This window comes from Sitophilus oryzae, unplaced genomic scaffold, assembly GCF_002938485.1.
Source record: "Sitophilus oryzae breed Bouriz unplaced genomic scaffold, Soryzae_2.0 scaffold_1389_pilon_pilon, whole genome shotgun sequence".
In the NCBI taxonomy this organism is placed as follows: domain Eukaryota; kingdom Metazoa; phylum Arthropoda; class Insecta; order Coleoptera; family Curculionidae; genus Sitophilus; species Sitophilus oryzae.
In genome coordinates, this window is record NW_022146047.1 from 847,145 (window position 1) to 873,415 (window position 26,271).

Sequence of the window (26,271 nt, forward strand, 5' to 3'; positions counted from 1 at the left end):
AGCAAGAAACGCTTTGGGTGATGCAAATATTTGCAAAGGTAAACGTGGAAGGCCAGAATTAACATTTGAGGAGTGTGGTCCAAGAGGCAAAAAAACAAAGTTAGAAATTTGGTAAATTCTACGAGTGAAAAACAGTTAGTGACGGCTACTGAAATGAAACTTCGCAAAGAAGGAAAACGAAATTTAGCTGTATGTGTGAGAGAAATTGCTTCCTCCTCAAGGGAGAGTACCTCCTTCAAAAAAACTATTACAGCCCAAAATCAAAAGCCACAAAGATTAACACCAGATGAAACCCTTGCTATGATGGTTGATGCACAACTATCAACAAATCAATACAATATTATTAGAAACCAAATTAAGCCTTTCAATAAAAGCCTGTATCCACCTTACTATAAAGTTAAGTTAGCCAAACAATTGTGCTATCCATCGGATATTACTGTAACGGAAGTTTCTGCAGAGATAAAACTCCAATCACTCATTAATCATACAATTCTTAGGCTATATGATGCTCAAAAAGACGTATTTCAAGCATTCTCTTTTTCGCCAGAAAACAAAAATCCAGTTATGGTCGTGAAGTGGGGTTGTGATGGAGCGGATCAACACAAATATCGTCAAAAATTTGTTCAGGAAGGTGCTTCAGATGAAAGCATGTTTAGTATCTCAATGGTACCTCTTCAGTTATATGTTGACAATGGAGCATCAATATCAGTCCTTTGGAAAAACCCCGCCCTATCTTCAACAAGGTATTGTCGACTGATTAGATTTTTTTTGGTAAAGAAACTCCGGAAGTTACTAGAAGCGAAGTTAGAAAAATTGAGGAACAGATTGAAAAACTTTTGCCCATAGAAATTAACGTCAACAACTTAGTCATAAATATAACAACAAAAATGGTTTTAAGTATGATTGACGGTAAAGTGTGCAACTCCCTATCATCTACTACATCCACTTGAACCTGTTATTTGTGCAAAGCTAAGCCCAGAGATATGAACTCTCCAAACATTATTTTAGAAAAACATGTTGACAAGAACTTTTCATCTTTTGGCCTATCACCATTACATTCCTGGATAAAGTGTTTTGAGTGTCTTATTCATATAAGTTATAAACTAGACATAAAATCCTGGCAGGCTAGAGGCGAAAAAAACAAAGGACTAGTTCAAGAAAGAAAAAAACACATACAAGAAAGGTTCAGAATGGAATTAGGTCTGCTAATAGAAATGCTGAAACAACAAGCTGGAAATACAAATGATGGCAATACAGCCAGAAAATTTTTCAGAAATGCAGATATTTCGGCACAAATAACCCAAATCAATTTGGAATTAATTGTTAAGTTTCGCGTTATTTTGGAAACTTTTAACTGTGGCTACGAGATAGATTTAAATAAATTTGAGAAATACCTCAGTGAAACCAGAGATTTATATTTAAAAGAATACTCCTGGTATCCCATGCCTGTGAGCGTCCATAAATTGTTGTGCCATGGGACAGAAATTGTTTCATCTTTTATGTTGCCTATTGGACAATTTTCAGAAGAAGCTCAGGAGGCGCGGAATAAGGATAACAGAAAATATCGTGAGTTGTTTACCAGAAAATCTTCTAGGATAGCTACAAATGAAGATCTTATGCATAGACTTTTAATTACCTCCGATCCTTTCATTGCCAGTTTGCGTTCTTCTCCAAAAACCAACCATCAACAACTTTTACCAGAAGTATTAGGTATGCTCAAAATCGGTGGATATTTCTAGGCAAACGAACTATGAATCCAGTAGCGTTAGTGATAGTGAATAACAATATTCTGAACACTATTAACTGTAAATAGGAATAGAATAAGCATTGATTTTCAGATTAGTTTGACCATTTTTGTATTCATTTTGGTATTTGTGTACAGGGAATGGTGTGTGTGTGTGTGTATGTTATGTGCGCTGTGCACCATTTCACAAAAATTTTATAGTGTATTTTGCTTGTACATATAGTACTTTCTTATTTGCCTTTCTTATAGGTTATGTATTTTGGTTCGGCAACGCCACATTTTGTAGGATTTTAGACACTCCGTATATTAAACTCCGTAGTTTACTAACCTCAAAACTATTATCTAATCAACAAATTTTTTTATTAAAAATAACATTTTATGAATCACTGATAATATAGTAAAAAAGTTTCCCATATGTACCAAACATTATGAGAGACCCTGTATATACCCTACTACGACTATTTGGGTGCATGCTCTACCATGCCTTGATAAAAAATTTTATATAAAAACGAAAAAGACTAATATTTCATTAAAAGAGTCGCAGAAATATTTTTTTCCAGCTAAACCCCGTAAATTTCACACTGTGCGCCGGTGCGTATGAACTCGCCTTTAAATTTTTGACGTTTGTCAAAGTCTTGCCAAATTATAGGTTATAATTTTGTGACAACTCTTGTCAAATACTCTCCGTTTTGAAAGATGATGCATTTTAATTTGTGTTATTACGTGTGTTTTGTGTCTTTTGAAGTCAAGTGGAGGAAAAATCGAGTGAAAATTAACTGTAGAACCCAGAGCACAGTTGATGGTTAATACTCGCTGCCCAGGCAGAAAGTCTTATACAGATACACCAATAAAGTTACTATCAATAAAGTTCGTATACCATCTCGTCGTAGATAAGTGCATCTCGAATATGGTAGAAAGACTATACTAAACACATACTAAAAACTGGAGTAGCTGTAAAATATCGACATCACACGATAGGTAAATAATGGATTTTAGTACTGCAGAAAAATACTGTCAAAAGGTAATGGTTTAAAAAAATTAAGATTAAAGTTAATTAATCAACCTGTGAGGTATAAAATTTGGGAAGTGTTATTATTAGTAAAATAGTTTGTTTTATTTATGTTGTTTTATTTATTCCTGCGGAATATTACAAATTTGTATTTGTACATCAAGTTTCATAAAGCGTGAAAGTAAGAAATAGTTCTTTTTTATATTTTTTGGTATGTGGTGTCTTGTTTTTCTTTGTTTTGTATTAACACATACCGTTTTTTATTAAATAAAGTAACTCGATTACATTTTTTCAGTTTTATACAGTTTTTTTTCACAATATTTTGAAGTTACTTGTCAGCTTATAAATGCTTGTCAGTCAAATTTTAAATATATATATTAATTTCCTGCTATGCGTTCCAGCTGTACCAACTTATTTCTTTGTAAAATAAAAAAAACTATTTTGAAATTAAAATGACAGACACATCTATCACTGTCAAGGATCTTCTCGTTGGACAGACTATAGACGATATATTATGTGTATATAATTCCACTATCGCCTACTATTAAAAAAAGCTTTGCTTGTTTTATATTTAAAAACGATTGTTCTTAGTAAATAATATTTACGAAAGTTAGCAACATCAAGAAAACAAGAATTTTAAGAAAGCTGGTTCGTTAATATATCTTTTGCTGTGCTATCTTGAAGAGCGTGCTGTATTGTCTGGCTGCCGGTAGACGTTGCTTTCACTACAGCACATCACATCTATACAGGGTGTCCTATTTTCATGTGTTTTATGGGGTTTCTTGTTTATGAGTACGAAGATGCAGTTTTTACATTACTTTGCTACTTTTTTATGAAGGTAATATGCTACACATAGACTTGTCCTAGCATTCTTAGTTCGTAAAATACAGGGCGAATTTGAGTTTAATGCTTTTTTGACACCCCTCATATCTTGATTATCTTATAATGCCGTCTCCAGACCAAGCAGACAAAACAACGACAAGACAGAAACATTCATGTTTTACCACAAAATTGTGACAAATCCAATACATTTCTGCGATATTTTTGTCTCATTTTTGTTTTGTTTCAAAATTAGGAGGCTTTTCAATGTCCCGTCTCGAATCGGTAAAGATCAAGGTGTCTATGTTTCATGTTTGTTCGTATATTTTACGACAAGTTGTCGGCGCAGTGTGGATGGCGTGTGCTGCCAACAGTAGAAGACCAGTGAAATCACAGATAGTTAACAAAGCTCATTCGAGACAACTAAACTTTTGACTTTGTTGTACTTTTGTCATTGCGGTGTGGACAATTTGTCTCAAGTTTGTCTTGTCTGAATTCCCCATTTTTTGTTGCAAGTTTGTCTTGTTTTTGTCTCAAAATTGTGTTTACTTTTTGTCGCCTTGGTCTGGACCCGGCATAAGTTATCAAAAAGACGAAAAATGGCGTAGCTGGTTTTTCGCTAGATGCTGTTATTTTCGAAATATGACTGAAACTTGTTTTTTTTAATGGGACACCCTATATATATTATTTGTTCATTTTATTTGTCTTATTATGAGCCTTCCAAAAAATTTAATATGCTCTAAAGTTATTTTTATAAATAAGGTAAAAAATGCATTTTTAACACATTCTATCATAGGCGGCCGGTTTAAATTAGGTAATTTAATACCTTTCAACGTTCATTTTCAGTTCATTTTGTTAAGATAACACAATGGAAATAGAATTTTCCTGGTTAAATTAATTGAAATAAAATAATAATACTATTTAAACTAGGTGGATTTATGTTAAATATTTAAATAATACTTTTTTTACCTTATTAATGATACTTTTAGTTATTACTTTATTATTGCATATTTAGTTTCATAAAAAAGTAGCAAAGTAATGTGAAAACCGCACCATTGTGTCTTCACTCATAAATGATAAATGCTCTAAAACACACGAAAATGGGACACTCTGTACAGATGTTATGCGCAGAGTGAACACAACGGCTACCGGCAGCCAGATGGCCAGCACGCTCTTCCAGAGAGCATGGCAAAAGATATTTTAAACAACCTTTGCTCTTTAGAGTTTATACATTTTGTAGGGGCCAGTTAGACCTACTATAATATAGTAAACCCTAAAATTAATTAATTGGCGCTTATCAAGTCCCCCCCCCCCAAACCAAAGAACTTTCCTTTTAATGTTTTATTTTATTTATTCCCCAATATACTTAGCTAGAACAACAAACACTCCATCGATTTGTCTGGCACTTCCATTTCCAAATTAAATATCAAAAAAATATCCAAAACAATATGTTTTGTCTCGCAGAAGAAATTATTGAAGAGGAAAGTTTCGATCGCTAAAGTAAAATAACTTCGTTATATTGAATTTTGGATTTCGTCCTTCAAACGTAAATTTAAACTGAATTTGTCAGACTTCAATTAATCGGAAAATTGTTGCGTAGGTACAAAAGTCAGATTTGAATTTGTCTCGAAGCGAAAATAAAAATATCAATTTGTTATTGCAGGGAAATTCATGTTTTTGCTACCGCAAAGTATTTATGAAAAGAGATATTAAAATCGATAGAAATAAAATAAATATCAGGTAGAGGAAGAAATGTTCTGCTTGCTTTTTAGTACAGTTAATTAGGTAGAGAAAAGTAATACGATTTTTTAAGGATAGCGAACAAAAATTTCAATCTGATCAAAAATAACCTCATGCTTTTCTCGTTTCAGAGGTTACATCTCCCTCCATCTTCAGAATTCAGAAGTATGCAAAATGTGGTTCTGATGACGGGGCAAAGTATCCAGCTTTTTTAAGAAACTAGTCCACCATAAAGGTAGGTATATATAGTTAATATGAGGGCACAGCGTTGCCACCTTTTATATATATTTCTTTTAATCAGAATATTTTACGAAACAAAAATAAATTGATTATAAATATATAAACAGTTATTATTTACATCAACAAAACTCACCTTCTTAACAGCACTTAACGGACATAAAGGACCATTACCATTACTACAGCTTTTTTTTCAAAATGTTCTAATAATGTTGCGATGAGTTTTTTACGGCTATTAAGCTATCTTGTATACTTCGCACTAAAAGAGGTTCTAAAAAGAACAACGTTCGACTGCAAGATCTGCTAGTAAAAAAATTTAAGCTTAAAATATCACAAAACAATTCGTTTAAACTAAAAACTTGTAGTACAAAACTAAAATGTCAAAACAGATGAAGGAAATAAATAAATAAATGTGGCAATTTGACATTTTTAGCAGAGCTGCCACGTGAATCCCCGCGGGAAATTTAAATTCCAGTTAGTCGGCCCGGCGACGATTATCTTGCCATGGTTGGCAACAATGAATTTAAGAATCGGGCCCTCGATTACGTAACTAAAAGTTTAATTGTATCAAATATACATTATTTCTACTAAATCTACCTCTTAACCTAATAATAACCTAACTACATTTATTTTTTTCAATTTAATTGGCTTTCGCTACTGCCTTTTTAATTATTAGTCTAAGAGTTAATTATTAGCAACGTTTTCGAGAAAATATTTTAAGACGTCTGGCTCTTTGATATATCTTTTACTATGCTCTCTGGAACAGCATGCGGCCCGTCTGGCTGCCGATACTCGTTGCGTTCACTACTGCGCATCGGAAAAAGATCCTATATTTTTTTTTAATTTAGTCCTATAAATTCTAGGATTGAATATAAATCCAAAATGTCTCTATAGCGCAGGGCGTAGAGTTTCCGACTACGAACCGAGGATTCAGACCAATCCGGGTCAGCGCAAAGACTTTTTTATTTTCTTTTATATTCTGACAGTAAAGCATTAAATAATTCTAGTGATTCAAAAAAAAACAAATATTTAATAATTTGCTATCAGAATATATAAACGAAAATAAAATAAAAAATTCTTTGCCCTGACCCGGATTCGAACTCTGAATCCTCGGTTCGTGGTGGTAACTCTACGCTCTGCGCTATGGAGACATGTTCGATTTATATTCAATACTAGAATTTAAACGACTAATAAAAATATAGGATCTTCTTTCAATGCGCAGTAGGGAACGCAACGTTTACCGGCAGCCAGACGGGACGTATGCTGGTTTAGAGAGCATAGTAAAAGATATATCAAAGAGCCAGACGTCTTAAAATACTTGTTTTTCCGACGTTGCCAGCTCTCGTACTATATGTTTTAATACACTAAGCATATTGTTCGCCTATACTACGTCATTAGCTATGCTTTTAGTTCAGATTTATTGTACAGCGCTTAGAGAGACAAGATCATAATAGAAATCATACGGTACCTCAATGCCAATGTTTATAAACACATAACAATCCAATTGTACCATTCCTATGTATAGGGCCTCAAAGTGAGTGGTATAAAAAGTCAATCCTGCTATTTGAAGTTCGTCAAGCGTTGTCATGGTAACGATTTTCTTTAAACGAAATAATTATAATGGAATGATTATCTTTTGACTTTACTGAACAAACAGAAGGTTTAGGTATAGGAACATGAAATATCATTGAAAATCAATTTTATTTATGTTTCGATTTTTTACATAGGCTTAAATTTAAAATAACAATGACTTGAGATATTTTGATATCCCTGTTTGATATCTAATCGGATGATTTAGACAGATCGAATGTGTCGACTTTCCTTAACCTGTAAACCAAATTTCACCTGTCAATATACAGAATTTATGATTTAACCAACGCTTATTGAAGATCATGTTTTTCACAGTCAATTTTAGACATGTTTTATTTTTTTTCTGGAAAACTGTTATAGGTTAGTATAATAGAAACATTATGAGATATTAAAGTAGTTTCGAAAAATGGTAATAATATACCGTAATAATAAGTATTAAGGTAATAAGTATTCTATTTAAAATGACAAATATGCTGCCAGTTTTAGTATGAAGAGGCAACATTCTAACGCTGCAAATAATTAAGACAAATGGAGCATTTGTGCAAAAATCCAAATTTTCAAAAAAATCCTATAACCGGGTTTGTTAATACCTAAAAATTAAAATACCTATAACTTATTAATTACACACTTGAATCTCAACTGTGTTGAGGCGTTTTTCCTTAACAACGGCAGTATATTATAGATCCATAATCGCCACGATTCATTTGAATAAACTGCATTCAAAGACATTAATTGATTCTTACGATGAAATTAAAATGCTTGCCTATAAGGCAATTCTTTCAATCAACATCCATTTTTAATCTATACATCAAACAGAACAAAAATTTAAGATCATCAGAACATCTGCAAGCATTAAAATGTCAATATAAAATTAACTATTTTTACATTAGAAAATTGTATAATTTTACTATTTATTATTTTATTAAATTTAGCGAGCTTTATCCTCTATTTTATCCTCTTTTTGTCTTATAAAATTGTTAAAGTATTTATGCCATTCAGTTATAACCAACGTAATACCAAAGAAACTGTAAAACTTGAAACAACCTATACTATAGCCACCCGAATTGCATCTTTCTTACCATTCCGCACTAAACCTTCTTTACAACTCACGTCTTTATTCCCCTATTTTCCTGCAGCTTCTTCTCTTTAAAATTAGATAACCCTCGAGCGTACAACCTCAATAAAAACCTTTTTGCTTGGGCAAGGCCCGAACGCAATTAGAATATATAACTTTTATGATAATTGGGGCCATGTAAAGTCCTTGTTTCCCTTTTCTAGTCTGGCCAGAGTATCCAGGGACTGTCTTTTTGTAGTTGCGGTAGGATTTCGGTCTCTAACGACTCGTATTCATACAAGATGCGATTATATTTTTCCGTAATTGGTCCCCCAGTGCGTGCAGCAGCGCAACGTAAACAACACATAATTGTATAATTAATGAGCAAACAAGAAAATTCTTATAAAAGAAGAGTTTTTTGTTTTGTTTTTACTGTGTCTTGTCTTTAGATAGCTTAAAATAAAAACAAATTTTTAGAAATGTAATTCCCCTGTTTATAGTGTACAGTCTTTGCCCAACTTGAATAAAAATATTGTAGTAAAAAGCCTCATTCAGAACCTGGCAATTAGTGGAGTAAATTCCATTAGTGGTTTCAATTACACTTTATACTTTTAACATTGAAAATATTTCTGTTATCCTATATAAGGGAGCCCAAATCGAATTAAAATGCTACATTTGCCACATCATGACGTCATATATACAAGGGTATAGGAAATCTCGGCGCAGCGGCGGCAGTCGTCCAGCGCGCGCAAAAACCATTACATCGCTAATTGTTTATTGATATATCTTTATTAGTTTAAAGGCAAAAAATATGGGGTTTGCTTTGATACCTTGTCAAGACATAAGCGAAACTTTTAAATTGTTTCTTCTTTTCATTTAGGTCTTCGTTTTTCGTTAAATGAAAGTTATATTAAAAAAAGTCTATTTTTAAAACAAATTTTCGCATGATTGAAATGAGTTATTCATGTTTAAAGTTTTTTTTGGTCATAAGCGCTAATGGAAATGTTTTTTTGTAAATAATTATAAAAAATTACTCCCTACGAAGACTTTATTGTGTACTGGATCAAAAAATAAGTATTTGTTTTCTCTATACGGTGGTATTAATATATCGATTTTTGATGATAGTGCCCTTTACCCGGTCTAATTTTGTACTACTTTCGGAATAAGGGTCCCCATATCATGTACTGTACTTCCATCCCTGAAAAATTCAGCTTGTGACACCGAAGTGAGACGTAAAGTCAAAATAAGCTTTAATCTACCTACATCATAGGTAGGTGTAGGTACTCTAGGTATATTCTACCTAGACAGTAGCTGACAGTAGTAATTAATTTGTTATCCGATAAGTAGTTGTCATTATAATGCACAAATGTTCGTTTAAACGACATTAGTGAATGAGCTACACAAAGCGATTTTAGGAAATTCATCCTCTTAGAGAGTAAAATTATGTCGGAACAGTTTGTTGTATGAAAATTCCTTACTATTTGGTCTAGAAGAATGAAATCCTACAAAAAGAATTAGAAGAATTTTTTGAAATTCATCAACCAAATGGATAAAGTTAGTAAAAATTTATATTAAACTTGGTGACCTCTGGATTATACACATAAAAATTGGCACAAAGATAAAGCGAATTTATGAAATTTATACACTTAGGGAGTAGAATAGGGCATGAAAGTTTGCTGTACGAAAATGCAATACTATAACATTATAAAGCAGACAGTATAAAATTTTATACAAGGTTTTATTTAGTGACATCATAACGAAATATATCTTCCTCAATTATCCTTCAAAGAATAAAAAATAACCTATAAAGAGAGTATTAGTGCTCTTAATAAATAAAAAAAAAGATGAAAAATAAAAAACATCTATGCTCACTAGCTCTCTATAAAGAAGTAAAAAATCATTTAAATCAATGCATGAACGATTTGAGGTGTAACGCGAACGTAGTCGCGGGAAAAAGCTAGTAATTTATTAAATTATTTTATTTAACTCATTAATATTCATTGAAAAGGAATTTTTGTAATTCGCCACTGTATTAGTTAAAAACTAAGAAACTCATATCAAATTTAAGATTTGCGATTTTGACTTATACTTTTTACAAAATCTGAACACATTTTAAAAGAAAAAAAGCTAGATAGTGTAGATTACAAGTTGTATAACATAAATTGTCTACCTAGTGGTCTGCAGCATCGCCTTGTGGTGCAAACGTGGGCATGTTAATCTGTGACGTGACGCACAACAGCCAAGAAAAACAGAAGCGTGGCTAAGAATTTAGTAATTTAAAAAAAAATCTTTTAGATACAGTAGTAGGTATTAAAAAGTTTTGTGTTTAAATGGGGTTTGCCTTTAACAGTTAAAAAATTATATCGTAAAGTGTAACTTTCAGTAAGAATTCTTTATCTGTCATCGATCATGATCTGTCATCATGTTAACGTGATGTTTTGTATGTTATTTTGTTTTTTTGCTTGTTTGTTTTACGGATAGGTGCGATCGCATAATTATTATTGATAATGTTTTATTTAATGTTAACATTACTACTTTTTCAGTGAATCTTTAAATCTGTTGTTTTTTGTTAAGTTCGTTATTTAAACATATTATGTATGTAATACACTCATATTAACACTAATCATAATTTTACGTTTTTTTCATCATTTTCAATGCTCCCCCGGTTGCATCTTTGTAAAGGACTGTGAATTTTTTTCCATAGCAACTGTTAAAATTGCCTTACATCTATCAAAAATAGTAGATAAAATAGTACTTTAACCGCAAGAATAGATTAAATGATATTTAACAGCGAGGATAGGTTAAAAACTTTATTTCTGCTCGCACGTTTTTAATTGCCTTCATTTTTGAAAATTTTTGTATTCCTTTTCATAAGTTATTTGGAATTTAAATGGAAGTAGTTTGGATATGGCGTTTGTCGCCTCAGCGAATATCTGTCGGTAATTTACTTATTTCGTTTTGAGCCATTTCTGGCTCCAATTCAATCAGCAATCGACACGAAATTGAATTAAAAAATATTGACTCAAAACTGACAACCAGGGAAGTGACAGTAAACCGGAAAATTGGAAACAGTTGTGGCGCCGTCCTACCCAGGCAGAAAGCATGGCCTTCTAGACTGTCCTAGACAAAAATCTGAATATTTCTATATGATTTCTGTCGATTTCTGTTACGGAACATTTTTATGCACCTCGGCGTCCTCTTCTTTTGTCTGTGTGTCAGCCATGTGTCATCTCCCGAAGCCTCTGGCAAGCTCGGGCGCCATTTTAATTTTTGCCGTTTTAGATTGGCTTGGAAGTTTGTTTATGATATTTCGGCTGAAATTTATAAGTACAAAGATGTTTTTTGATATAAAGTTCCTTGTTAACACTTTAATAAAGTATATATGATATTAATTACATGAAGAAAATGATGAAATCGACGTTTCTGCGTGTAGTAGGTATGGGCCATATTATATGTAAAAATAGGTAATATATTAACTGTTTTTATATTTTTTTAGCTTTAGATCCAAGGATCTTGGGATATTCTTTACCAAGGATTTTTCGGTATCTCTACTTTAAAGATTGATCGGTGATTTTGAGCAATTGAAAGCAAGTTACACAAGGTAAATTATGATTATTGAACTATTATTAGCCTACAGCCTACATTAATTATCTACAAGATGAACAGAAATGCGTAATTACATATCACATAGGTACCTATTATGTATTTTCATAGCAATAATGCTATGTATGTAGATTATTTTTTTTGTAGATTATTTTTAAAATACAAATGAGGTACAATTAGATGTATATGTATCATATTTTTTATTCATTTTATTTTCATTCAAGTCCTGTTTGATTTAATTCACAAAAGTCTTATTTACCTATATTTATGTTTTTTTTACATATTTTTTTTGATTCCAGGTTTTGCGTGGGTTCCTGTTGTCTTTTTCCTGCTTCCAGTTAGTTTTACGCCCGTGAAGCTGTGAAAACATTTATTTATCTTCAAGTTTCTGTAAGTCAGTGCACTGTTACTTTACTAATTCACTTTAACACAGCATCTCTGATGTTATTTAAATATTTTGATATTGATACAGTAGTTTATGTGTTTATAGCTCTTTAATTGTGTTGATTTGCATATTTGCATTGTTCTAAATTCCAAATAAATATTTTTGAGTAATTTTGTTGTATTATTTACTACTAGAAAGAGTAAAAAGTATATTAACCCTCATTTAAACCTCCTGAACAGCCCGCCATTAAAAACCGGAAACGGAAATAAATTTCATAAAATTGAAATTGTCATGTCCATGTCATGTCAAATGTCCCAGCCGCCATATCTGAAAATTAGATACCCAGGCAGCCACGCTGTTTCCATAATTTAACATTGACTTGACACTTCTTCTTGTATTTATTATTTTATGCTGACAACTAAAGAGACAGCTTTATTTATTTGTCGAATTACATAGAAACCAACGCCAACCCAGAACAATATTTTTTCTGCTCGTAATAAATTCCTTGAAATAATAATTTCTGAATATTTTTTAAAACGTAACTCGCTATAGAAAAAAATATTGTTTTATACACGACGATAAAATTGCATTATCGCCTCCCGAAATTAATTCACTCGCGATTTCATCTAAAGGGAAATTAAAACAACTTTCGTTGCACGTCATCAATGACACCATGCGTCGTCTTATGGAGTTCGCTGGTGGTCATTTTATAATGTGCAACCAAGTTATTTTAATTTCCCTATATACGATAAATTGTACATTGTATAAAAAATAACTATTAGTTTACGATCATTCACAATGCTTAAAAGATCCACACATTAAAATGAACAGAATATCCCAGCAACAGCTTGCGTTAGTCAGTTGTATCCATAGAGACTTTTTTGTTTGTATCCAAAGACTTTTTTATTTTATTTTCGTTTATATTCTGATAGTAAAGCATTAAATATTTTTTTTTGAATCACCAGAATTATTTAATACTTTACTATCAGAATATAAACAAAAATAAAATAAAAAAGTCTTCGCCCTGACGCGGATTCGAACTCTGAATCATCGGTTCGTGGTCGGAAACTCTACGCACTGCGCTATGGAGACATGTTCGATATATATTCAATACTAGAATTTATAGGACTAAATTAATAAAAAATATAGGATCTTCTTCCGATGCGCAGTAGTGAACGCAACGGGTATCGGCAGCCAGACAGGCAACATGCTGTTCCAGAGAGCATAGTAAAAGATATATCAAAGAGCCAGACGTCTTAAAATACTTTCTCGAAAACGTTGCTAGCTGTTAGACTATAGTATAGGGTTTAAAATATAACCCAGTAATATTTTAATAAACAACAATGGCAGATAATTGATATATCGCATAAACACAAATATATTTTATTTTCTCAAATATTTTTATGTATTCAACTCTACATTGATTTAGCACTTATATGTACAAATGCATAATATACAGATATATTGCTTTATTGTTTAGCGTTCCTATCTAAATGGGTCAAAGATATAACAAGTAAATTAAAATGTATATCACAGTCTGCTGAATTATGACAAATAGATTACAGTTCATTCACTTACGATATTATATTATATTTCGATATTAAAATCTATCATATTATGATCGAGAAAAAAAACGGCGTCAAACTTGGCTTAGAAATGGAGATCGTTGTTATCTTAAATGTAAAATTATATGGTGAATATCATCGTCATTTCCAATTATCATCATTTACAGACATATTGTGAGCATAAACCGATTATAAACAAAATAATAATCATTCAACCACAGTTTATATATTTTTAATAAATATAATGAATAATAATATACGTTACGTTAGATTTTGACCAATTAAAACGATTTTTGAAATTATATGCTTATAAGCTTATAATTTAATAAATCAAGGCTCTACACCCTTAAAATTAATATTGTTAAATATTTTTGAAAGTTCAAATAAAATTACAAGTGGTAAATTTATATAAAAATAATAAGATACATATTACTGGGTTATATTTTTATGCGACATTTTTTGCCACTTGAAATATTGAAAATACTCTATATACACTATAAGATGTTGCTTGTTTGTTTGGTTGTCCCTCTGTTTGAATCGTAAAAGTTATATTTTCTAAAAATAAAAACAATCATTGGTAAACATTCCAGATATAGAATGGTTGAGGTTTCGAGTTTAGAAATAATATTCTTGGCTTTTTATTATAAAGGGTGTCCCAGAAATAAGTGCAAATATTTTAAGGGGTGGTAGATCTCGATAAAAGAAACATATTTTCTCTTTATCGTTTTTCAAATAAGTCCAAAATAACGGAGTTATTTTACTTTGAAAATTTCCAAAAAAAATGATTTTTTGCTAAAATTTTGAGAACCACTCAATCTTTTCTGGATTTTCTTTCTTGTAAATTTAATCTAATACCTATGTTGCCATATTATCAAGAAATTATGTTTTTTAACTAAAAACTAAAAAAATTTCCAAAATTTTTTTCAAAAAATTTCGAATTTTCAAAATTTTTTTTTCGCGAAAAAAACCTCATAGGCGTGTTTCTGGGGTTGAACTATACTACCAGTTAAAATATTTGCACTTATTTCTGGGACACCCTGTATAAGAAACTCTGACCGTAATACATACCTCTTTTATTTTTTAAATTGCTGTTTTTGAAAATATATATTTCTTTGTTTATTATAATCTGTAAACAAGAATTAGATATTATTTGTATTTTTATAAACAAAAATTGCATTATTTATATTATTACATTATTTACTTTTACATTACATTATTTACGTTTTTTTGAGAAATTAAGAGTAAAAATTGCTGTGTTCACTTTGTTGCGGTCACATTTAAGATACTGGGTTTTTTTAGTTTGTATCTTCGTTATTTTGCTGTAAATCTAAATTTTTACGATTGCAATAGATAGATAATAAGCAGATAATAAGCAAGTATATACATACAGGGTGTTTCAAAAAACATGCGCCATCTCTCGTGGTGAGATTCCTCATAAAATTTATTTTTCATATCAGCATATCCGATTCTGCTTTGGTTTGTAGCTACAGGACGTTAAAATCTTAATAATCTTTTGATTTATTATAATTTTCTTCCAAGTACTTTTAGTGATTCAAAAGAAATTTTGAGAGTAAAAGTTAATATAAGTGCTGCATATTTTAATGCTAAAAATGTGTCGATAAATTCATCAGGGACGTGCATATGGGTTATCACTGCATAATTTTTCCAAAAAAAAACATGTGCGCCACTGACTTTTTTTTCTTTTGATATCAAAATTGTGTAGGCTGTTTAAGGGCAATTAAAAGTTATATCTTGATATTTTGTCGAATTCGGCATCCTTGATGAGATAAACGCAGTTTTATTAATCACAGTTAATAAAATTAAAATTAAAATAAAATTAATAAATGATATATTTTACATATAATATATTATTAAATATTATTATTATTAGTTACTGTTACTATTAGTCCAACCTACAGCATTTTCAAATAAAAAAAATAATGGTATTTAAAATAATTACAAAAACCCTAATTTTAAAAATGTTTAACATCCTATAACTCTAAAACTCCATACCCATGTTTATAGGAACTGTTTTTCATATTTTTTGATGAGGAATCAATGAGTACTTTTTTAAAACTTTCGCAAGTTAATGATATTATTTTTTTAAAGGTTGCTATTAGTCTTGGATTACGGCAAATTAATAAAATTGTGGGTGTTTGGGAAGGCTCAAAAGTCAACAATGTTTTTGCAACGTTTCGCGACTTTATTGTCGCTTCTTCAGGTACTAAAACATATATTAATCCATATGCCTACAAACATTCATGGCTATTCCAACCGCCAACACTAAGGCACATATAGACGAATCGAACAGAAATTTAATGGGTATTTTTTGGCCCGATGTACACCGATGCTCGGTTTATGTCGTACTTCCCAAACACCCACGATTTTTCTGCGTATTAACTACTGGGAACTAACAATAATTATAATTAATAAAATTGCTTTTATCTCATCAAGGAGGCCGGAATCGACAAAATATCAAGAGACAACTTTTACAGCGCTTTCAGATGAAGCGGAGCGTGCGCAACTTCGAGCAAGTACCATGAGTTTATATGAACAATTTCACATGTGTATGCTCCGTCCGACGGAGTTCGTCCGACAGCTATCTTAAAAAAACACGACGGACGGTCCGTCGCATGTGAAAACGCTATTAATCGGCATTAAACTGCTTACACTATTTCGCTAACAAGAGAAAAAAAGTCAGTGACGTACATGCTTTTTTTAGAAAAATATTCAAGTGGTGACCCATATGCAAGTTCCTGGTGAATATGTCGACACTTTTTTAGCTTTAAAATATGTCGCATTTATAATAACTTTTACCCTCAAAATTTCATTCGAAACGCTATAAGTACTTGGAAGAAAATTATAAACCCGCGTCCAAGCTACTCGAACAAAACGTTTACGAACATATATAATTCACACTATATACTCGTAGCAGCAGGTCATAAACGACGGCGCAGCCCATCGCATTGGTCCCGAGGACTGACGTGCGGGGAAGAATGCGACAACCAATTTGCTCTATAGATCTAGGATGCGTTTAGGTAGTCGCTGTTTTTTCGAGTGCCCGGATTTTGAGTGCAAACATTTTATTAAATAAATTAACCGGTAAACAGTTTAAGAACTTTTGTAGTTGAAGAATCAATATTTAGCAGGCGGAGGGTCACAGGGGTCTTTTGATAGGTTATTCGTTATAGTGTATTTTTAAGACCTGTATTCATTTTTAGCCGATTCTACCAGGTGTTTCTCACTTTTTTACTTTTTTATTTTTTCAGATAATACAACAAAATTTGGTTTGTTAGTATATGACATAAATCGGGATCGATTGACGTAGTCAATTACCTTCGGTGGCTTCCTGTTTCACAGGAAATGACTACAACTTTGTATTTTTAGATTGTATCCTAAGTACTTTTTTACTTTATTTGATAGAAAATGACATTCTGAATAGAATGACATACCATACGTCAATTTTAGACAATTCCAATTAAATAAAAATAGCATTTTAAATTTCAATCTAGAGTGCCAAGACTGAGTTAAAACTATTAATTTGCAATCAAAGAACTTTAGAAACATATATTTGATCCTGTAATTTTTTTTTCGTATCCTTTCATGGCCGCTTAAAAGATGCCCAAATCGTATTTTTAATGATAACTCAAATTTTTCAAATGGTACGAGGCTGGCTCAGCATATTTGGAAAAAGCATTTTTTACGAATAATTTTGTGCCACATACTTGGTATTTGGAGTAAAATTGTCGTTACGTTTATTTATGGCCATTTTTAATTTAAAAATGTCAAAAGTTGACATATAATATATCATTCTATTTAGAATGTCATTTTCTATCATATACGGTAAAAAATACCGAGGGTACCATTTAAATCAAAAGTTGTTGTCATTTCCGGTGAAATAGGTAGTGACCGAAAATAAATGAAAACGTCGATCTATCCTGATTTATGTCCTATACTAACATACCAAATCTCGTTTTTTATCTAAAAAAATTAAAAAAGTTATAGAAGTGAACCACTTTTCAGAAACACCCGGTATATTTATTTCTAAAAATGTAATGGTAAAATTTCATTTCCGGTGTCAAACTTCCCAATAAGTAGTAATTTTTAATTTCAGAATCCCATAACAATTCCGATTTTTAATAAAAATAATCATAAAGGTCTTTATTAACAAAAATTAAATTATATGGACGAAGTCTAGCTACATAGCTATTCACACTCAACCCACAATAAAATTAAAATTATAAAATCTTTTCTTTGTGTAAAGAAATTAGTTGTAAATGTTTTTCACGATCCCAGTCAATAACTGCGTCTCCCATTGTCGAATACTCGGTAAAAAATAAAAATCACAGATGGACGCCCGAAATTAAATGAGATCCTTCCAAGTGTCCGGTACAATGTCCGCCGAAATGCACGCCGTTCGCTCCTTTTGATTTACCGACACCCGTCGGAAAAAGAACGCGCGCGTTCTAGCATAGGCAGATGCACGCTCTGGCGTACAGGCTAGCCTTTCGGCGCTCCGCGCTCCTTAATAGGCCTAGGCTAGCTGTACTTGTTGGCTTTATTATTTATAAATCTACCTATCTCACAATTTTCACTTAGTATCTGTATAATTATATATGTTCGCGAACATTTTGTTCGAGTAGCTTGGACGCGGCTTAATAAATCGAAAAAAAAACAACCTGTATATGTTAAAAATTATATTTACAAAAAAATGGATATATAGTGTTTCTTCTTAGGACAGCCCAGTTTCTCGATTTATTTCATACGTTTAGCAACGTTTTTACTGTTTTCTCTTTGTTCAGTACATTATAAAGGCCATTGTACTCTTCTTACATACGGAAATCTAGTGTATGATGAGTTATAACTCAAGAAAGGGAGATACAATAGATCGTTAAGGTTTCCACTCATTCTAAAATATTCATCATGAATAATTAGTATAATTTTGATATGAAAAAATTAGTAAAAAATACGAGTATAAATAAAAGCGTAATAGAGCCTTAAGAAAAAAAATCTGGTAAACATTCCTCTTATAAAACGACAAACAACGTTTCGACTAGACTAGCAATTCCCTCCCCGAGATATTTATAACCATGTAGACAATGAGGTACAAATTACGTCTTCATATTTGCCGCCTTTCCTCATCGTCGGTCTGTTCATTTGTCTGCGAATTATTGTTTTTGTCTTCGGAACTCTTTTCGGCGACGTTCAGCTTGTCATTGTCGTGGCAACGGGCTGTCAAACGACCAGACGAACATAATTATACGCGACGAGTATTCCATTCACGTCAACAAGTCGCGTATGCGAGGCTTTTGTGGATGGCTGCGACCAAGGACGATGATTTTAGTGCATGAATTTGGCGGAAGTTATTTTTAACACTGGTAGTATCTGGAATTTTCTAGATTTATTAAGGGAATTGTAACGAAAATATACGCGCGTTTTAATATTATTATTCATAATTATTTACATACATAATTTCAGTAGTTTCCATTTAAAACAAATTAATTAAACTGTAGCTTTAGAAGTTACAAAAGAAATAAAGTATTTTTGTCGATAATTTTTTTGGAAAATTATGTGATAGAAGTTATAGTCTGTCCAACGACAAGATCCTTGACAGTGATAGATGTGTGTGTCACTTTAATTTCAAAGTAGTTTATTTTATTTTACAAAGAAAGTTGGTACAATTGGAACGCATAGCAGGAAATTAAAGGTGAGTTTATATGCATCCGTAATGCGTCATCCGTCGTTCCGTTAGTCCAATCATATTCAAGTATGAGCTGTCATTTTTAAATAACCCAGTAAAATTACATAAAATCAACGACGGACGACGCATTACGGATTCATGTAAACCCATACTAATATATTTAAAATTTGACTGATAAGTGATTACTTCAAAATATTGTGAAAAAAAACTGTATAAAACTGAAAAAATGTAATCGAGTCATTTTATTTAAAAAAAAACGGTATATACAAAACAAACAAGAACAAAACACCACATACCAAAAAAATATAAAAAAACTATTTCTTACTTTCAAGCTTCAATAAACTTCCCGCATTTATTTCCGATTTTTATCAATATAACTTATGTACAAATACAAATTTGTAATATTCCACAGGACATAAAACAACATAAATAAAACAAACTATTTTATTAATAATAACACTTACCAAATTTAATTTTATACCTTAAAAGTTGATTAATTAAGTTTAATCTTAATTTTTTTAAACCAGTACCTTTTGACATTATTTTTCTGCAGTACTAAAATCCATTATTTACCTATCGTGTAATGTCTATATTTTACAGCTACTCTAGTAGTATATGTTTAGAACGATTCTTATAGCATATACGAGACGCACTTATCTACGATCAGATGGTATACAAACTTTATTGATGGTAACTTTATGGGTGTATAAGACTTTCTGCCTGGGCAGCGAGTATTAACTATAAAACTGTGCTCTGGGTGTACAGTTAATTTTTCCTCGATTTTTTCTCCTCTTGACTTCAAAAGACAAAAAAATACACGTAATAACACAAATCAAAATGCATCATCTTCCAAAACGCAGATATTTGACATAAGTTGACACAAAATTATAATCTATAATTTGGCAAGATTTTGGCACGCCTCGAAAATCTAAAGGCAAGTTCATAATATGCATCGGCGTCCGTTTGTCGTTCATCGTTCCGTCAAACCAATAAAATTGAAATATGATCTGTCATTTTTGAAATAAACCAATAAAACTGGGTAAAAACAACAAAAGACAACGTATAACGGATTTAATTTAAATCCATCCATAGTTAACTAAAAAAATATTAGAACTTTTTTTAGTAAAATAAATACATAGATTGGTATCGGACGTCATCTGCTTTTCTTCTGTCATCGTCTGTCGAAATCTTACCTTAGAAAAAAAACAGAGTATAATCACCGCGACCTTGTAAATCTATTGTGTCCCCCTTTCTTGAGTTGTAACTCATCATACAGTCTCACGGCTTTGACTAAAGCCAGTATCTGAGATGGTATTACAGAGGTTAGTTCCCTATCTCCGATATTAGTCGTACCAAAGTTTATAGCACGAATGGTTATCATCTCAGTGCACTCAGTAATGAGATGTTCTGGTGTTTCCCCCATTTTTCCATAGAATCTGCGTTTGGCGTTGTTCACTGGGGTGACAGTGTCCTTTTAAAAAACCTCAGGGCAATCCAAAAAAGTTTTCTTACTTAAATCAAGGACAATCTTTGATTTCTTTTTTCAGTCGTAAGTCCTGAGATCTAAGCCTTAGATCTAAACAAACAAAATATAATGTTTTACTTGACAAACCTGTTCAGAGACTACAGAATTTTTAATTATACCAGTATTTCTTTAATAAAATTTAAATTAAATATACCTGCTTTTTCTGCAATGAAAATCTACTTCCGTTTGTTTAACCAAATCAGGTTTTCGTCCTAAACCAATAATGCCCTTTGTCAGGTGTTCTCCTGTAAAGGATGTTATCGTTAGGTCCGACACAGTTTACTTTTGCCAACTATAACAACGATCGCCAGATAATCGCCTACACTTTAGATTAACAGACGTTTCTGATATATTCAGCTTTAAAATGTATACATAACTTGTATGAGTTAAAAAAATATACAGTATTCCATTTAACATTGGTTTAAAATGTGTTTGAATCACCCTGTACTTTGTCAGAATGTGCTTTACCAGTTTATGTAAAAAACTGAAATGAAAATCGCAAACCAAAAACCTAATATAGAGCTTCCTTAACTAATATAGAGATATACTAAAACTTAATAACTTTTTATTGGTTTTTAACTACTCCTATGAGAAACAAAAACGGACATTTCATTTCTGGTTTATAAATAGAGCTGCTAGTTACAGATGCCTTTATGTAACTTTTGTAATGAATAAAACCAAGTCAAGTTAATTAAAGTTCTATTATTTACTTAGCCTTTTCTTCAAAACGTCGCAACTGAATAGGATATCTTTCTATATACAGGTTGGTCCGAACTGTATTTCGGAAACTTCGGCAGCATATTCTGCAGATAAAAATAACTGAAAAAGTTCGTATAAATGTATGTTCTAAAATACTTAGTTTCGGAGATACAGGGTGTAGAAGTTTCATTTTATTTCGATTTTTTCTAAATAATTTTTGAAGTAACGTCAATATTTCGATGAAAATTGGTGTCTGAGAGTTTTGTGACACGAGAAATTTGATTTTGATGTCAAAATGACTCCTGTTTGTAGGGGGCGCCACCTTCATGCGTTTTGACTGTTTTGAAGGGTATTAATTTTTCGACGGTACCTGTATAAGACTACTGACTAAAAAAATATACATTTCCATGACTTTTTACGTAAAAAATGTCTCTTGGTAAAAATCGCTACGAGCAACCGTTCTTAAGATATTTAAAATGTAAATAGTCAATACATGTCATTATTGACAAAAAATAAGCACACGCGTTGAATAGTTATTTGACTGAAATAATACATTTTTATTTTTTTTTAAATTAATCATAAATATTTCTGCGAAAAAATGATGATTAAACAGATTTTTAAACAGTTGAACTTTTGGCACAAAAAGATTTCAAATTTAAGATTTCAGTCTAATAACTATTTGGTCAACATGTTTGGTTTGGTTTGGTTGTGAAACTTTTACACCCTGTATCTCCTAAACTAAGCATTTTAGGACATACTTTTATAGGAACTTTTTTACTTATTTTAATCTGCAGAATATGCTGCCGAAGTTTCCGGAATACAGTTCAGACCACCCTGTATACAATACGATTTTATTTTAGCTCAATATACATATACCACATTATAGAATAGAATTAAGTATTCATCACTGACATTCTGTATTAGCAAAGAACAAAATATTTTATGTCCCATTCTAGTGTAATTATATTTGTACTAAATAGCTTTGACAACTTCAGTCTAATGTTTTAAGAGGCTGCGTCTCAAAAGTGACTCAAAATTTAAAAACTTTTTTATTTTTACAGATAAAAAACGAGATTTGGTATATACTACAACTTTTGATTTTTAAATGACACCCTCGGTATATTTCTATTTGATCTGATAAAAAATGGCACTCTGAGTAAAATGACATATCATGTCAACTTTTGACGTTTTCGCATATGATTTATTTCAAATTATAATATACGGTTCATAACGACAATTTGACTCGAAATACCAAGTGTGTGGTACCAAATTATTCGTAAAAAAATGCTTTTCCCAAATTTGCTAGTGAGCCACTCTTGTTCCATTGTAAAACTTTAAACGATCAAATCTATTTTTCCAAAGCTCCTTGATTAAAAATTAGTGTTATTAACACAGCCATGGCACTCTAGATTGCAATTTAAATACGATTTTTTTGATTTTTGATACGAAAATGTCAATAGTTGACATATAATATGTCATTCTACTCAGAGTGTTATTTTCTATCTAATAAAGTAGATATATACCGAGGGTGCTATTTAAAAATCAAAGGTTGTAGTCATCTCCGGTGAAACAGGAAGTGACCAAAAACAATTGAATAAGTCAATTGATCCTAATTTACATCATAGGAGGTTGTGTTATGTCATATATTTTTGGAGGAGTTAGTAAATTCATTTACATATACATATTAAAAAGAAAAATACTTTACCTTATTTTTTGTCTTTCTTTCCCATGTTAAAATGTAGGTAGTACAAATTAGGACTATTTTTAGTAAAATTCACCTCTATTTTACCATGTTATGACCTCAGGTTAGTTATTTTTGACTTCATAGCCCATATTTCATACAAGACATCATAACCTGTTAACCTGTTTTTAACTTCCAAATTACTTTAGTTTTATTCCCCACTTTGGGAATTTTAACGTCAATTCTTGGAAATTTCGACCAATTTCTAGTTGGTCAATCCGGTCAATTCCAGTCCAGGTGGTTAATTTAACGGAATTTTACCTTCAAATGTTTGTTGGGTGGCTCATTAGCATATTTTAAAAAACCGTTTTTACGCATAATTTTTTACCACACACTTATGTCGTTATGAACCACTTGTTACAATTTCAAATAAACCATATTCGAAAATGTCAAAAGTTGATATATGATATGTCATTCTATTCAGAATGTCATGTTCTATCGAATAAAGTAAAAAAAATGCCGAGCGTGCTATTTAAAAATCAAAAGTTGTAGTCATTTCCGGTAAAACCGGAAGTGACCGAAAACAATTGAATACGTCGATCAATCCTAATTTACGTCACATACCAACATACCAAATCTCGTTTTTCTATCTGAAATAAAAAAGTTATAGGGGTGAGCCCCTTTTGAGACGCGCCCCGTATATTAGATGAAGTATTAAATGAATAGTAATTATTAACTAAATAAAATTTTAAGTACTGAAAACATTTTCAATCATGAATGACACCATTTAGAGATTCCATTATTCGAATAATTAATTATCTTGAATAAACAAACAGCCTTTCCAATAGAAGTTTTATATTATAATTTTAATTATCAACTATTTCAACATCGTTAGTGATTCGTAAATTATATACAAAATCAATCAATGCGCCACCTACCTATTCCCAGCCTTAATTAACTAACCTGTCACCTGGGAAAATTTATATTTATATTATTTATATATTCCACTAAAGCCACTAGCCCTTTCGAATTTACATGGCGCTTAATAAAATTTACTTCGGAATTTACATTCAAATTCGGGAATCTGTATTAGGCTGCGGAAAGTGTATTTTCTAAATTGGCCCATATATTTTGGACCTTTTGAACGGCTTAGAAACAACCGTAAGGTATAATTTAATCCTAGACAATAATAAAATTTATGTGTTATTTATACATGTTGGCAGTTTTAAAAGAACCGAAGAAGTTTAAAACCGTATAAATATTAAGCTGATTCAAAACTATAAATATAGGTAAGTACAGATCTAGGGTCTATACCTCTGGATTAACCCGGATATATCCAGGGTTTTAGGAGTTTGAGAGGATCCGGTCGGAATTTGAAAAAATGTCAGGATAAACAACTTTGTTGAATATTATGATACTTATAATGGTCACATATACTAAGCGCTGGCAAAGGTTAGTTTTAAATCGAGATTTCCGTGTGTAAGAAGAATACAATGCGTTTATAATGTACTGAACAAAGAGAGAACAGTAAAAACGTTGCCAAACATATGAAATAAATCGAGAATCTGTGCACATTGCTAAGAGACGTGGAAGGGGATACAGCAGATTCGTCGCGGTCGACCGGTCAACCCTATCAGTACTTATATTATATACGTAAATTCTCGATAAGGGTGTATATCATTCATTCAGCTTTACGATTTAATTACGGCTCGTGATACTTTATTTGTTTATTTATTAACGAGTCGTTGTAATTTTCCCTATAACTTGTAAATTTTTAAGTGCAAGTTAATAAAAATATAAGTGGAATTCAGTTGGTGTTCTACAGTGGTCGCGCTATTAGAACTCTGAATGTTATTCAAAAATCGATATCTCGAAATCCATTAGAAATAATTGATTGTAGTTTTTTTATACTTTCTTAATATTTCTGCTATATTTTCTTCGCACAGTATGTGAAAATCTTAACAAATAAAAAAAGTTACACGATTGCTATGCACTAAAACTAAATGGAAGTTTTTTTAAATTTTTGAATAGAAAAAAAACAAGCCTATCGAATTATTCTCATTTAAACATCTTGTAAAAGATCCGAACTTCAAAATAAAAAAAGTTTCAATATGTGTTAAAAAGTTGAGTTTTTAAATTATCACGATTACTGACGTTTTCTCGTTATAAAAAATATGGATACCTTATTGATATCCTCATAATTCCATTTCAGATGCTCAGAAACATATCTAATGATTTTATCTAGTAATTTTTAAAAAATTGCTATCGTGATTTTACTTTACTTGATAGGAAAAGGCGTACCGGAGAAATATGGCAACGCCGCAACAGCACACCGTCACATTTCTCTCACTCGAACTTAATAAGATCCATATGCGATTTACTTCCACACATTTAAATACCGACCCATTACTGGAAATGTTTTTACTTTTTGGTTAAAAAACACATCTTAATAATATGGCAACATATGTAGTAGGTAGATTATATTTACAACAAAGGAAACCCGGAAAATATCCAGTAGTTCCTAAAATTTAGGCAAAAAATCATTTTATTTTTAAAATTTCGGCTATTTTGGACTTGGCTTTGGAAAAAAAATCAGGAGATGAAAATTGTTTAGAAATGAATGAGGATTTTGAAAATAATTTTTATTCTAACAGAAGTCAGTAGCGTACCACTTTTTCTTCAAATATATTCAATTCAAAATCCGTATGGACGCCCCTTGTAGAAATAATAAAATTGTTTGTACATTATACTAGGCATTTTGATGTATTGAAAACGTGTACCAAATTTCATAAAGATATCTGTAATAACATCGGAATTACTATAAAAAAAAGTTTTTCTTTGGAAAAAATACCACCATGTATCTCAAAAGTTAAAACGTTTAGGACACACCTTCATACGAAGTTTTTTTCTTAGAATATA

The 26,271-nt window shown here is 31.4% G+C and overlaps 2 protein-coding genes across 3 annotated transcripts in view; one reads left to right on the top strand and one right to left on the bottom strand.

The window, feature by feature from the left end:
- LOC115875498 (beta-alanine transporter) overlaps nucleotides 1–26,271 on the top strand; it is a 934,216-nt gene that overhangs the window by 779,830 nt on the left and 128,115 nt on the right. For both annotated transcript variants that reach the window (XR_004049013.1, XR_004049014.1), the window contains exon 10: nucleotides 5,444–5,547. The gene's annotated coding sequence lies outside the window, so the exon portion shown is untranslated. The remainder of the gene's footprint in view (nucleotides 1–5,443; nucleotides 5,548–26,271) is intronic.
- Nucleotides 1–26,271, bottom strand: part of LOC115875507 (prolactin-releasing peptide receptor-like) — a 329,200-nt gene that overhangs the window by 190,894 nt on the left and 112,035 nt on the right. The gene's annotated exons all lie outside the window — the stretch shown is intronic.